General features: G+C 39.4%; 1 long non-coding RNA gene across 1 annotated transcript; it reads left to right on the top strand.

The window, feature by feature from the left end:
* Positions 1 to 1,495: 1,495 nt before the first annotated feature.
* Positions 1,496 to 8,080, top strand: LOC143942666 (uncharacterized). The gene is made up of 2 exons (XR_013264816.1): positions 1,496 to 1,778; positions 6,587 to 8,080. It is a non-coding gene; the product is annotated as an uncharacterized LOC143942666 (long non-coding RNA).
* The last annotated feature ends 6,134 nt before the right edge of the window (positions 8,081 to 14,214 follow it).

Below are 14,214 nucleotides of genomic sequence, written 5' to 3'. Positions count from 1 at the left end.
ATAGTTGGGTATTTGACCCAGGAGGACCATGGTTTCCATGAACGCTCAAACTGATCCATCCTGCCAGCTCACAACGCTACAAAAAAAATTTATATTCATAAGTAAGGTTGATAGATGTAACCACTTTGGAACAGATTAGGGGTGAAGTCTTTCTTCCAGTATTTTTTTATTTTACTAGATGCTAACAGTACATGGGCGACTATTAAACAAAAATTAGGTGGAAAGTTTTCAATTTCTAAATTTAGAATGGCTAAAGCCGGGTTAGGTGGAGTTGGGATACATGTAACAGAGGAGATTAGACCAAAATTTGATTCCAGAAGCTTGTGAGATTCTTGCAAGGCCAGAGAATATGATAGTGGTTGTCTACGTGACCACAGTTGCACCAACATAGAGGCGATTGGGAGGGGTAAAATTGGACTACTCAGTAGGGTGTAAGGTAACAGCAAGAAATTTTTATTTTTTTGGGGAAAGTTCCCAGTGGTTAGTACAGTGGGAAATACCATGTGTAAATTTAAAAGCCTGGAGCCATTGTGCTGGTGTATAAGTATTCTGTAGATCTTCCTCCCATTTTAGGAGAGGACTAGATTTGCAGAACGTAGTTTTGCACTGAAGGGTATTGTAAAAGAGAGAGATTCCTTTTAGACAAGATGTGGGAGATCCATAGTAAGTTTGTATCAAGGGAGGGAGCTTTATCATTGGGGTGGGATAGTTGCCCATAAATATGGTTATCCGAATATATGAATAAAGTTCAGTGGGGGGAATATCATATTGACCAATTATCTCTGGGAAAGGCTTGGGTAAGTTGTTATTAAGGATGTCCTCCACCCATTGAATGTCCCGATCTCACCACTTCTGAATTGATAAATACGGGATAAGAATTTCCAACACCGTAAACGTCATCCGTAGTAGCTAAGCCTTGAAGGGGTCTCATCTTATTTCACTTTTATACCTCACTGTATTTATTGCAATATGTTTCCATTTCAAAATCAAATACATTTTTATTTCAACATAACTAATACAACAAAACAAAATTATTAACATAACAAATGGATCCGAAAATGAAGCAAAATGCATTTTTCCATCCTGCACATTTCTAAAGTGTAAAAGATGTGTGTGTTGAAGATCTGGTGGAAGAAAATCAATGTATAATGCGATTTCCCTCAAAAATTTGTAGTCAGTGCCGGGACCGGTGTCACTGGCTGGTGGAAAGACGTTATTCCTCCAGTGTGGGGACTGGTGTAGTACTTAGACCTCCAACCACTTGGGGATCTATCTCACACATGAAAGCAGGTCTTCATACAAACACTTGGCTAAATAGTGAGTGAGAATTGATTGCATGTAATTCACCACCTCCACCAACAAGCATATGAAATGACCTCATCATTAGTTATGTCCATTCACAACTTTATACATTTATACTCTTTTTACTTTTTCATCCATTCATTGGCATCTTACCGACCAATCATTGTCTAAATCTCCTTTTCCAGAGCTCTTCTCTCCTCCAGAAATAAAAGTGACACCATCCAGGGTAATGGAAAGAGATAACATGACGGTGATATGTGACACCAGACTGGATCCGCTCAGAGGCGGCACAGAGTTGCACTTTGCCTTCTACAAAGATGGACGGACTGTGCGGGGATACAATGTATCTGATACATACAGAGTGCCGTCATCTCAGCTGGAGGATTCTGGGAAATATACCTGTGAAGTGAGGACGGCGTCTCATACTGTGAGGAAGATGAGTGATGGGCTCTATATCCAGATAATGCAGATACACGGTGAGCTTGAAGAACTGAATTAGCATCTGATCTGTACATGTTCTGTCTCAAATATCACTTTATCAAAAATAAATAACTCCTGAGACCCAGTCTGTATAGATAGTTTGACAACTTGCTGACTTTAGAAGATCCACAGGCACTGTTAGCCCTTGTACACATCTTCGGAGATTCGACAACCAAATCCGTCGGAGTAATTCCGACGGATTAATTCCGGAAGACATCGGACTAAATCCGATTGTACATAACATGATGAAGTTATTTAGTTACGACGGGACTACGTTCAGGCTAGTAGCCAATAGCTTTGGTCTAGGAATTTGATCTGAGCATGCGTGGCACTTTGTCCGTCGGAGTAGGCTACACATGATATGATCAGAGTATGTCCGATAGGAGCATTTTGTCGGAAAATTTTACCGGCAAGTTGGAAGACTTGGTCCGTCAGATATTCCAATGAAAATAGTCCGATGCAGACTACACACAGTCGGAATATCCGACAAAATGGTCCGATAGGAAACATTCTGTCAGAATCTCCGACCATGTGTACAAGGGCTTGGACCACCAAGACAATGCTGAAGAGAGTCCATTGTAATTTGTTCCAGACTGGCAAATACAATGGATGTTTTGGGGGGGAGGGGTTGCTTGTGGAAATACATTTTGATCTTAAAGCCCCCACTTCCTTAAAAGTTCCTTCACTTAACAGTAAAAAATAAACGAATACAGTACACAGGGAAGAAGGCAGTTCCTAGCTAAGGGCTGAAAAAGGCTGTGCTTACTAGACATGTGCACACTGAAATATTTTGTTTCGGAATTTCGTTTTCATCCAAAAAAAATGTTTTTATTTAGTTACTCCCGAAATTCGTTTTTATTTATTTACTTTTTCATTAAAAAAATGCATTTGTTTGAAAATCCAAAATAATTAAGGTTGAATCTGTCATTGAAGGCTTAAGGTGTCTGTCGAATGTTCAAAGAAGATTCGACGGAGCAGCTAAACTGTACGACTCCGTATAGTTTAGCTGCTCCGTCGAATCTTCTTAGAACTTTCTACAGACACCATAAGTCAAAGATTGGACGTTTTGTATGTTTTTCGCTGCTTTGTCGAATCTTTATCGTTCATGTTGAATGTATATAGTTCAAACAGAAAATGGACTGGTGATAGTGATCAATGATCCGACAGGTAACAAGATAGGGTATATAGAATCTATATTAATAAATCCCCCCCCCCCACAACACGGGCAGCCTCTGAGGCTATCACAAAACTAGCAACCATAGTATCACTATCAAGTTCACAACACTAACACAATAGCAGCAGATTATTATGAAAAAGTTAAGTTGAACTGTAGCTTGCTTCACTTTTGTTCTGCTGCTGTGCTTATGCTTAATTAGCTAAATAATTCAGGTTCTCTGACAAACAGACCAGATAAGATTGACTGTCTTATGAAATTATTCAGTGTGTGTGTCTCTCTCTGCTATTGATCGTAAGTGAAAGTAAGTTGGCTGTACATGTGTACTTAGTTCTAGCTATTTTACTGCTCCTCCTCTTTGGTTACAATCAGCCAATAACCTTCATCATCATCATTATTTTTATTTTTATTCCCCCACCCAACTCCAGCAGCGATCTTTCCTCTCTATGTAGAATAATCCTGGACTAATAGAGGTAAAGTTAGGCACATTCGACCAAAGGTTCGGTAGACACAGATTGTTATTGTTAGCATCATGTCGAATCTCCTATCTATATTGAACTGTTGTCACAACGAAAACGAAAATAAAGCATTTGTTTATGTTGGATCTTTAGTTTTTCGGATTATGCACTTTCCTTTGTTAAAACGATAATGAAAATACCTGAAATTCGGACAAAAATGCATTCGGAAAACGAATGCACGTGTGTAGTGCTTACTATAATCGTACTTGTGGGCCAGAGCCTAGGGTGGCAGGGTAAGATGAGCAGCACCATGACTCAACATTTACACATTGTGATACATTATTATCTTTACTTTTTTTATTCCTTTCCCTTATTTACTTTCCCTTAGTCTTCCTTCCCTTATTCAATTTACATTAGTATACCCTTAGGCTTTTTTTCCTTTCCAATATTCTCTTTCCCTTAGTCATTCTTTCCCTTACTTGTTATTCCCTTCCCTTATGCTCTTTCCCTTTGTCATTCTTCCCTCACTTATTCTCTTTCCCAAGGCTTTATTCCCTTCCCTTATTTTGTTTCCCTTACTCTTTATTCCATTCCCTTATTCTCTTTCTCTTTGTCATTATTCCCTTTCCTTATTCTCTTTCCCTTAGTCTTTCTTCCCTTCCTTTATTCTCTTCCCCTTAGTCTTTATTCCCTTCGCTTATTCTCTTTCTCTTTGTTTTTTTTCCATTTCCTTATTCTCTTTCCCTTAGTCATTCTTCGCTTCCCTAATTCTATTTCTCTTTGTCTTTTTTCCCTTCCATTATTCTCGTTCCCTTTGTCTTTATTCCCTTATTCTCTTTCCTTTAGTCATTCTTCCCTTTCTTTATTCTATTCTCCTTAGTCTTTGTTCCCTTCCTTTATTCTCTTTCCTTTAGTCATTCTTCCCTTATTCTCTTTCTCTTTGTCTTTTTTTCCATTCCCTTATTCTCTTTCCCTTAGTCTTTATTCCCTTCCCTTATTCTCTTTCCCTTAGTCTTTATTCCTTTCCCTTATTCTCTTTCTCTTTGTCTTTTTTTATTCCTTTATTCTCTTTCCCTTAGTCCTTCTTCCCTTCCCTTATTTTCTTTCCTTTACTCTTTATTCCCTTCCCTTATTCTCGTTCCCTTAGTCATTATTCCCTTTCATTTTTCTCTTTCCTTTAGTCATTCTTCCCTTATTCTCTTTCCTTTAGTCATTCTTCCCTTATTCTCTTTCTCTTTGTCTTTCTTCCCTTCCTTTATTCTCTTCCCCTAGTCTTTCTTTCCTTCCCTTATTCTCCTTTCCTCTCCATCTTTTAGCTATCTCTAGAAATCTGTGTCTACCTTCAGTCGGAGAACTGTTGGAGAGAGGGGATTGGGGGAAGTTTAGAGAAATCAAAAGAATCTTCACGTCCGGGAACACAAAGACTCTCTCTCCTCTACTTCAACTGATGATCAGTTGAGAATATAAAGCAGACCCCGTGTTGCCTCCATTAGTACATTCTAGCATTGGCTCTAGGAATGAGGCCCGAGATCTTCATTGCCATGGGTGTGTGGCAAAGCTGTGGGATTTTCAAAGTTTGTGAATCACAAACCAAAAAAATGTCAGGTTCACCCTCAAAAATAAGGAACAAAAGATCTCTTCTCTCTTTTAATTGGTGGAATCTAAAGCTGAAATACAGTTGAAAATATAAAGCAGACCCCGTGCTGCCTTCATTAGTACTTTCTAGCATTGGCTCTAGGAATGAGGCCCAAGTTCACCATTGCAATTGTTTTGTGGCAAAGCCGAGGGAATTGCAAAGTTTGTGAATCACAAGCCAAAAAGTCTGCAGGTTCACCCCCAAAAATAAGGAACAATAAGAACCAATTATTTAAAATAATAGATTATTCAGTCCTCTGTCTATAAAAGAGTGGGCTCACAATGGCAGCCATATTGTCTATTTATGTTGTAGCTTTTAGAGAGAGCTGATAATTCTGTGTGGGCAGAGATACTTTTTTAAAATTAAATATTATTATTTTATTTATTTTTGCCATTGGTACATGATCCCATGGCAGTGCCCAGCTTCCTATACCTTCTGTTTAAGAATAGCTTGCTAAAAAGCCCTACAAATGGCCAGAATAATAAGATTTGCCTCCCATCCAAATACTTTACTAGTGTTTGCTTCCAAGTTTGTGAACTTTGAGCAAGATTCATGAACTGCTTGAGAACTGAACCCAAGCTGATTTGCTCATCACTTATTAGTTCATACTGAAATAATCACAATACAAGGGGTAGGGTTTGGTAAAGAGATGCCATGACAATAAAGGCCTTCTTCTTCTCCATCATTCAGATGGACTTACAGCAGCATTGTGTCAATATAGGGCCCTGATGTTGGGGACTTGTATCTTCTCTCTTCATTAATCAACAGTTATATTTAACCACTGATCCCATCCCAGTAATAGTTAAGTCTCTAATTAAAAGATATGAATTTTTGACACTGGGCAGAGAAATGATTGCAAAAGCTCTACATAGTAAAAACGCTGCCATAAAGGAGTCAATACTGGCCAAGTGTCAATGGCCATAGTCCCTAATGAACATTAATTGGAACCCTAATTGGGGCACTAATTCCACATGGAATAACCCGCATGGAGTAGAATTAGCACTCCCACAAGAACTCCATCTACATGGACTAACCCTAATTGGGGCACTAATTCCACATGGATCCCTAATTGAATCTCTCACAATTTAATTTCCTTTTATGCCATGGTGGAGTCAATAATGAGTCCTTAAAGAGAGGTCCATAATATGAAGATACTGGGCAGAGAAATTATTGCAAAAGCTTTTCATAGTAAAAAAATCTGTTAAAGTGGAAATGCATCTTTTTAATGGTTTGCCAACAAATGGATTTGTAAGATTGGTCAGCCAGTCTTGTGATTTATGCTCCTCTAGAGCAAGTGACACACTTATCTCCCAGTTCAGCTTCATTTCTTCCCGTGTCACCTGTCCTCCTATTATTGGAATAAGTTAGAACATATTACTGGAAAATTAAACAACATCATTGCTTCTGTCCAATCAGAAGGAAGCTAATCCAGATCCTTCATATACATTCAGAATTTTTAAAAGTTCAAAATTGCATAAATAGCATTTTTTAATTATCTAAAAATCACATGACTTCCATCTCTGGTTCTCTCTTCAGATTACATGATAATGCAGAATATTATACGCCTGGTGATCTCTGGATTTGTATTATCTGCTGCCGTATGTTTCACCTACTTCCACAACAAGTGGTAGAGAAGAAGATCATCTAGGAATCTGAGGACCTCAATGAAACATCTAAGTGAACATGGAAAAGGTCTTGGCTGAATTCCAAGGAACTTCATCTTTATAAAATGAACTTATATTCACAAAAAACTCGATCTGATTAATCAGAAAAAATAACGAGTGATTAAACTAATGTGCTTATAAAGTGAATACAGTGAGTGTTGGAAGCAGAAGTGGTCACTGAGATCACACATGGAGGAGAGAATAACAGGAAGGAAATAAAGTGTTTTCTTAAACTAAAAACTGAGAAGAGACCCACAACACAAATGTCACACTTTACTGATCACGTTGTTTATTCTAAGTTCTGAAAACGAAAGAAGATATGAAGTGGGTTTTGTATATATTGGTGCAGATTTACTAAAACTGGGGAGTACAAAATCTGGTGCAGTTGTCCATGGTAGCCAATCAGATTCTAACTTCAGATTGTTGAATTAAACTTTGTAAAAAAAAAAAAACGGGAAGCTGCTCCAGATTTCGAACTTTCTAGTTTTAGTAAATCAACCCTATTGTCTTGTTTTATTAATGGTCAGGTAATGTAGAATTATTATATGTTAACATTTTATACTCTTATTTTTAGCCAGCAGATAACATTGTAGGCTAATTTTCATTTTTCTCCAATCTTCTTACCTCTTTTTTGTAAAAAGCTTGTAGCCTTGTACCTACATTATATTATGTTATGCCTGTTACTGTATTATTATTTCTAAGTTTCTGGTTGGCGCATGCAAGGATTAATGTATTTGTATGATATGTCTTCCCCTCTATGTGTGTGGTACCTCCCTTCTTCAGGGCCTATATATACAAGGGGAGCCGGCCTGGTGGTGCAGTCCGGTGTAGGAGACAAGAATCATACAGTGAGGATCTGTGTATTATGTAAACCGTTCTACCGGCAGCATCACACTTTAATGTGACCTGTTTTTGGGCACCCATGTAAATGGATTTTATATATCAAAAATGTCCTAATTTTAAGGTATGGGCAGCACCACTATAGAAACAGCACAGCCAAATCAATGTACAGCCAAATATAATGTAAAGTGAAATCATCTATCACCAGCCCTACAAGTGTTTGAAAAAGTGTCATTGTGACGGGAGACAATTTGGGTGTGGTTGTATTCCATTGTTCTGTTGTGTCTGTCAACCATGGGAGAAAAGTATATTATGGGATGTATGTCTAGATGGAGGGGAATTACTCCAGCAGCCCCTCCCTGCTGATAAAACTGTTTACTGATGAAGTTTGAATACACCTGACCTGTGTGTCTATTGTTATTGGACAGTTTACCCCACCCTAAATACAAGGGAGGGGGGGGTGTCCCTGAGTTGTATATCTGTAGTTACATGTGTTTGAATAAAGAGTCTGATGTTTTTCACCCTACACTGTTACGGCTAGTGACTGGGTGGGCTAAAGGGTCTTGGATCGTGTGGTACCAGACAGAGGAAGCATTTACGGCAGACATATTCCTGTTGAGGACGGAGGTCCATTACAAAATCATACACCAAATATGATGGTCCATTGAGAAAACATAAGTGATCTCTGAGCTCACACATGTAGGAAATAAAGTGATGTTCATGAGAAAATTGAAAATGAGATGAAGATGGGTTTTGTTTATGTTTCCTAATATTTGCTGATGTTCTGGAAATTACAGTAAAAAACAAGCGTGGTAAATCTCGATACTGAATGGAGAGACATACAAATCCTTTGACAGGAAAAACATCTCCCATATACAGTATATATCCCATTTGTGTATTCAGCCATTTACCCGGAGGTCGGCTTTAATGTGCAGATCAGTACAATGTGGTAAATAGAAATACAAAAGTGGTGGAAATTATTTCCTCCCAGGACCCGTCTCCTGAATTTCACTCATCCACTCTTGTATTACACTTAAAGAAACATGTAAAATGAAGGAGGCCCTGTCACCAAATCAATTGCAGGTAAAGCACAGACTAATCAAGTATTTCAAATTTGTACTTACAATATATTTGCCTTACATAAATGATGTTTTATTCACTTGCTTAGTGACTATGAATTTGCTCAAAAATTTGACTACTCCAGAAGAGCCGATAGCCAAGCTCAGCCGCCTCCCTCATTGCACAACCTAGAACTCTCTCTTCTGGGAGTGTCAGTTACTGTCCATGCTGGCCCAGCTCCTCCAACCTTCACCTCTCTAGAAAACATTTTATGTAGCAGCTGGGAGAGGAGTGAAGGGAATATACGATTAAGTATTTATTTATTCTCTTCAGTATATCTCCCCCAAAAGGGTGCGTGTGTCTATTCCTATCAGTACATCTACCCCATAGGATTTCCTGTAGGTTGTAACTTAAGTTTACAATTCTTATGGGTATATCTTCGCCAAATGTTCACCTGTTTCTATTCCTATTGATGCATCTACCCCATAGAATTTCCTGAATGTTGTCACGTATGTTTACAATTCTTATGGGTATATCTATCCCAGAGGTGCACATGTTTCTATTCTTACCCATACATCTACCCCAGTAATCTAAGTTTACAATTTGTATCAATACATCTACCCCAAAGGCTTGTCTATAGATTGTATCCTAAATGTACAATTCTTATTGGTAAATCTACTCCAAAACAGAACCTGCTTCTATTCTTTTTGTAACATCATCACCAATAGATTGCACCTTGGTTATTGGTACATTTACCCCAGAGAAGTGCCTAATGGTGTCATCTGAGAAAGTGAGAAGACGCTCATAACTTCTTCTACTCAGGAACACCATCACAACTTTCAGGTCTCAGCTACCATGTCTGTCTTTCTCGCCATTGTGTTTCTATGTAAGTAGAATTCTTTTTTATTTTTTTAAATACTTAGTATTCTATTATTTTATTGTAAGTATCAAAGTATCGATGTCTTTACTTTGAGATTGTGTGCAACATAAAATATATCATTACTTTGAACCTGTTCGTCGGAATGTGTCCTATCGGACCGTGTTGTCGGATAATCCGACTGTGTGTGGTATGCATCGGACTGATTCCGTCGGAATATCCGTAAGACCCAATTTTCCAACCTGTTGGAAATATTTTCTGACCAACTGGTTCGATCGGACATTCTCCGATCATGTGTAGAGAATTTTGATCGGACCAAGTGCCACGCATGCTCAGATCAAATTCCTACATCAAAGCTATTGGCTACTAGCCTGAACGGAGTCCCATCGCATCGTAACGAAATTACGTCATCACGTTCTGAATGATCGGATTTTTCGACAACTTAGTCTGACCGTGTGTATGCAACAGTTTCGGACAAGATCCGACGGGCAAAATCCGACGGACAAGATCCGACGGATTTGGTTGTCAAAATCTCTGACCGTGTGTACAGGGGCTTAGAGGCTCAATGTAAAGAACACTTATTATAGTTGCATCTCTTGTGGACAAAGTTTGATGACCCCTCTTCTTCTTTTTCTGCATCTTCCATCGTATTTACCATCCAATGGGCACTGTATGAGCTGTCTAGTTCCATGATAAATACTGTAAATCATGTTACAGTTGTTAATTAGTATCCATTCTCAGTAATGGTGGATTGCACATTATAGAAAGGAGCTACAGAAGGCATCTAAGCAGAATATTTCTTGACTTGTGCTGTTATTATCATTGATTGTAAGCTGTGTTCATGGTCTTGTCATGCAGGCTGGAAGGTTCACATTAATCTAGATAAGTCAGAACCAGGTGCGGGTTAGTTACAATTGCACACAACCAAGATTAAATTATCATTACATTTACTTAAAAGTATCACACAAATGCTTGCTGGAAAGACCCGTAGTGCTAGGATTTTAGTTTGTGTCAAACTTAAATTGATCTGAAACCTCCAAAGTTCAAATTTGAGTAAATCTTTAGGAATATATTTTTTGAGAGCATTGAAGTGAATGTGAGGTGTTTTTTGATGGTAGCATTTGGCCCTTCGGAGAACTTCTAAATGAACGACTGTCTCCCAAATGGATGGAATACGGGAACAGTTGGGGGAGATCTTTGCATAGTACATGACCTGATTAGACCGGCAGAAGAACTAGTCTTCAATTTTTTTATTTATTTTTTGGTGGACAAGATTTTTTTTCTTTTACAAAGAAATCTCCCTGTGGCTTGTGTCTTTGTATTTGGGCCTGTTAGTTTTGTCAGAAAACTGTGGTGCCACTAGTTAATGTCAAGGTCCATACCTGGGGGCTTTTGCTGTAATGTTTAGATGCCTTCCTGTGGATTGTGTGGTCACGTAAAGGTCTGTTGGTGTTTAATGCCAATGCATCTGTCTCCTGTCAAAGACAAGAAAAGAAAAGCCCCTTTCTATCAATAAACACATTTAAAGCGGAGGTCCACCCTAAGGTGGAGCTTCCACTCATTGGAACCCTCCCCCCCTCCGGCGCCACAATTGGCACCTTTCAGGGGGGAGGGGGGTGCAGGTACCTGTACAGTACAGGTATCTGCACCCACTTCCGGCATAGATTCTGCAGAAGATACGCCCCTTTCTGAAGGTCCCCCGCTGCCTGCTGGGAAACACACAGATTCCAGAGACAGCGGGGACCCTCCTTATTGCGCAGCGCGACTCGCTCATGCGCAGTAGGGAACTGGGAAATTAAGCCGCAAGGCTCCACTTCCTGATTCCCATACCCAAGATGGCGGCGGCAGCACCCGAGAGACGATCGAGAGATCGGCTTTGGGTGTCGACATCGCGGGCGTGCTGGGCGGGTAAGTGTCATTATTTTAAAAGTCAGCAGCTGCTGTATTTGTAGCTGCTGGCTTTTTTTTTTTTTTTTTTAAACGGCGTAATCCCGCTTTAAGCATTTTGGGGCTACAACTTCTTCAGTTGATAGTATAGTATGAGACCCACCTCTAAAATTAGATTAATGAGATTCAGCTTGTTCAAATTGCTGTTGTATCAACACTACAGGAATCTGCTGAGATGAAATTGGGTTGTCTTGTAATGTTCCAGTGCCTTCAGATATGGAGCTGGCTGAAGCTGGCCATGAAGAGCCATTCCCAACATCCCTTCTAGCAAGCCTGTTAGAAGCTTTGCTTGTTGCGCCACAAGGTGGCAGGCAAATGCGATCCTGTAACCCAGATGAGATGGCAGGCCCTCGCTTACCATTCGAGGAGGTCAGCTCAGCTGATTGGTGTGGCGCAGCTACATTCGGGGCCAGACTATAGCTTTGTCTCTGAAAATGCTTCCTCTTCCCAAGAATACCTCTGTTAGTCCCACCTACTGATTAATTTGGCTCCCTCGACAGTGACAGCTGGTCAGCCGACGTAAGTATTTTGGCTATCTCCGGGCTCTGTCCATTTCCGGGATGACCCAGTACAGAAACCAAAACAGAAGGGGGGTATCCATGGAATCCACGCTTGAGATCCCTTGAGTAGCCATACTTGAAGTTAACGAAAGGCAAGTTTTTAACCAAGCCATGTCTTCGGATCCAGCTCTTTCAAGCAGTTGCTGCATAAGAGACCCGACAGTGCCAGAAGAGCTGTTGGAAGCCATCTATATTATGGCTGAAGAAAGGGGTGAGAAAGAAAGCTGTCCTCTTCAATTTCTTCTGGCAACGGTCTATAACCGTTAGCCCATATTTATAGGGGTGCCCTGCTACTCTAAATCATTCATTGGTGGAATGCATGGCTTAACTGACCTATCCGATATTACATTTACAATTTATTTGTTTTTATTGGATACTTTTGCTCTCAAATGAAATTACCCCCTTTTCAAAATGTTTTGAATAGATTTAAAAACAAATGCCACTGCGTCAGGTCCCATGAAGAAAGGGGGGCCTATACATTGTCTCCCCCCCCCCTCTTTTTCTTTACATTGCCCAAAAATTTGATATTCATTTTGAAAAAATATAAAGATTAAACTATTGAGTTTATACGCTGAATATAGTGAACTGTGGACAAAGAGGAAATGGTCACTGAGCTCACACCTGGAGGAGAGTTTGTCAGGAAGGAAATAAAGTGGTTTTCTTTGAAAAAAACAACTAAGCTGCAAAACACAAAATGTCACACTTTACTGATTATGCTGTTTATTCAAAGTTCTGAAAAATAAAAAAAAAGTATGAAGTGGGTTTTGTATATATTGTCTTTTTTATTTAAAAATGGGCAGGTAACAATGAATTATTATATATACATATCTTGTATTCTTATTTTTAGCCAGCAGATAAAATTGTATGCTAATTTTCATTTCTCAACAGTAAAGTTATCCCAATTTTTTTTAATATTGTGAAAGATAATGTTACGCCGAGTAAATTAATACCCAACATGCCAAGCTTCAAAATTATGGCTGCTCGTGGAATGGCGACAAACTTTAACCATTAAAAATCTCCATGAGCGACATTACAGGTTACCAGTTTGGAGTTACAGAGGAGGTCTAGTGCTAGAATTATTGCTCTCACTCTAATGATCGTGGTGATACCTCACATGTGTGGTTTGAACACCGTTTTTAAATGTGGGCGCCACTTAATTATGTGTTCACTCCTGCGCGCAAGCTTGGCGGGATGGCGTACTTTAAAAGAAAAAAATATATATATATCTTATTTATTTTACTTTTTAGTTTTACACTAGCCTTTCAAAAAAAAATTGGGTCACTTTCATTCCTATTTACAAGGAATGTAAACATCCCTTGTAATAGAAATAAAGCATGACAGAACCTCTTAAATGTGAGATCTGGGGTCAAAAAGACCCTCAGGTCTCGCATTTACACTTAAATGCAATAAAATAAATAAATATCTTGGTATGACAACCAGCAATGCTAATGGAGCTTCCCCTGCCTCTTTTCATTGCCTGCCTATCTCCTTCCCTTTATTTAGAACCCCTAAACATTATATATATTTTTATTTCCATTTTATTCTCTAGGGTGTTAGAATAAAAAATATACCCCCCCCCAAATTTTCTTCCATCTTTAACCACTTGCCGACCAGCGCACGACGATGTACGTCGACAGAATGGCACGGGCAGGCAAATGGGCGTACATGTACTGTACGTCCCTTTAATTTTGCCGCCCTGCCATCGGGAGCGCGCTGGTCGGGACCTCCGTGAGTCCGGTCGTGGGACCCATAAACTCGATCGCCGCGGGCATCCCTGCGATCGTCTCACGGAGCGGTCGAATGGAGAAGTGCCGTTGTAAACAACATTTCTCCATTCTGCCTAGCAACTAGTGACGCTGATCTCTGCTCCATGTGATTGGAGCAGAGATCAGTGTTCACTAAATGAAAGCCCAGCCCCCCCACAGTTAGTAACACACCCCTAGGAACACTTAACCCCTACACTGCCACCCACTGGTTAACCCCTTCACTGCCAGTGTCATTTACACAGGAATCACTGCATTTATATAGCAGTGATTACTGTATAAATGACAATGGTCCCAAAAATGTGTCAAAAATGTCCGATGTGTCCGCCATAATGTCGCAGTCACAATAAAAATCACTGATCGCTGCCATTACTAGTAAAAAAAAAATAATAAAAAATTATTAATAAAAATGCCATAAAACTATCCCCTATTTTGTAAATGCTATAACTTTTGC

This window comes from Lithobates pipiens, unplaced genomic scaffold (assembly GCF_037356315.1).
Source record: "Lithobates pipiens isolate NorthernLeopardFrog02 unplaced genomic scaffold, aLitPip1_a1.2 Scaffold_30, whole genome shotgun sequence".
Classification (NCBI taxonomy): domain Eukaryota; kingdom Metazoa; phylum Chordata; class Amphibia; order Anura; family Ranidae; genus Lithobates; species Lithobates pipiens.
Note: the sequence above shows the minus strand (reverse complement) of the source record. Positions and strands in the feature narration are given on the sequence as shown.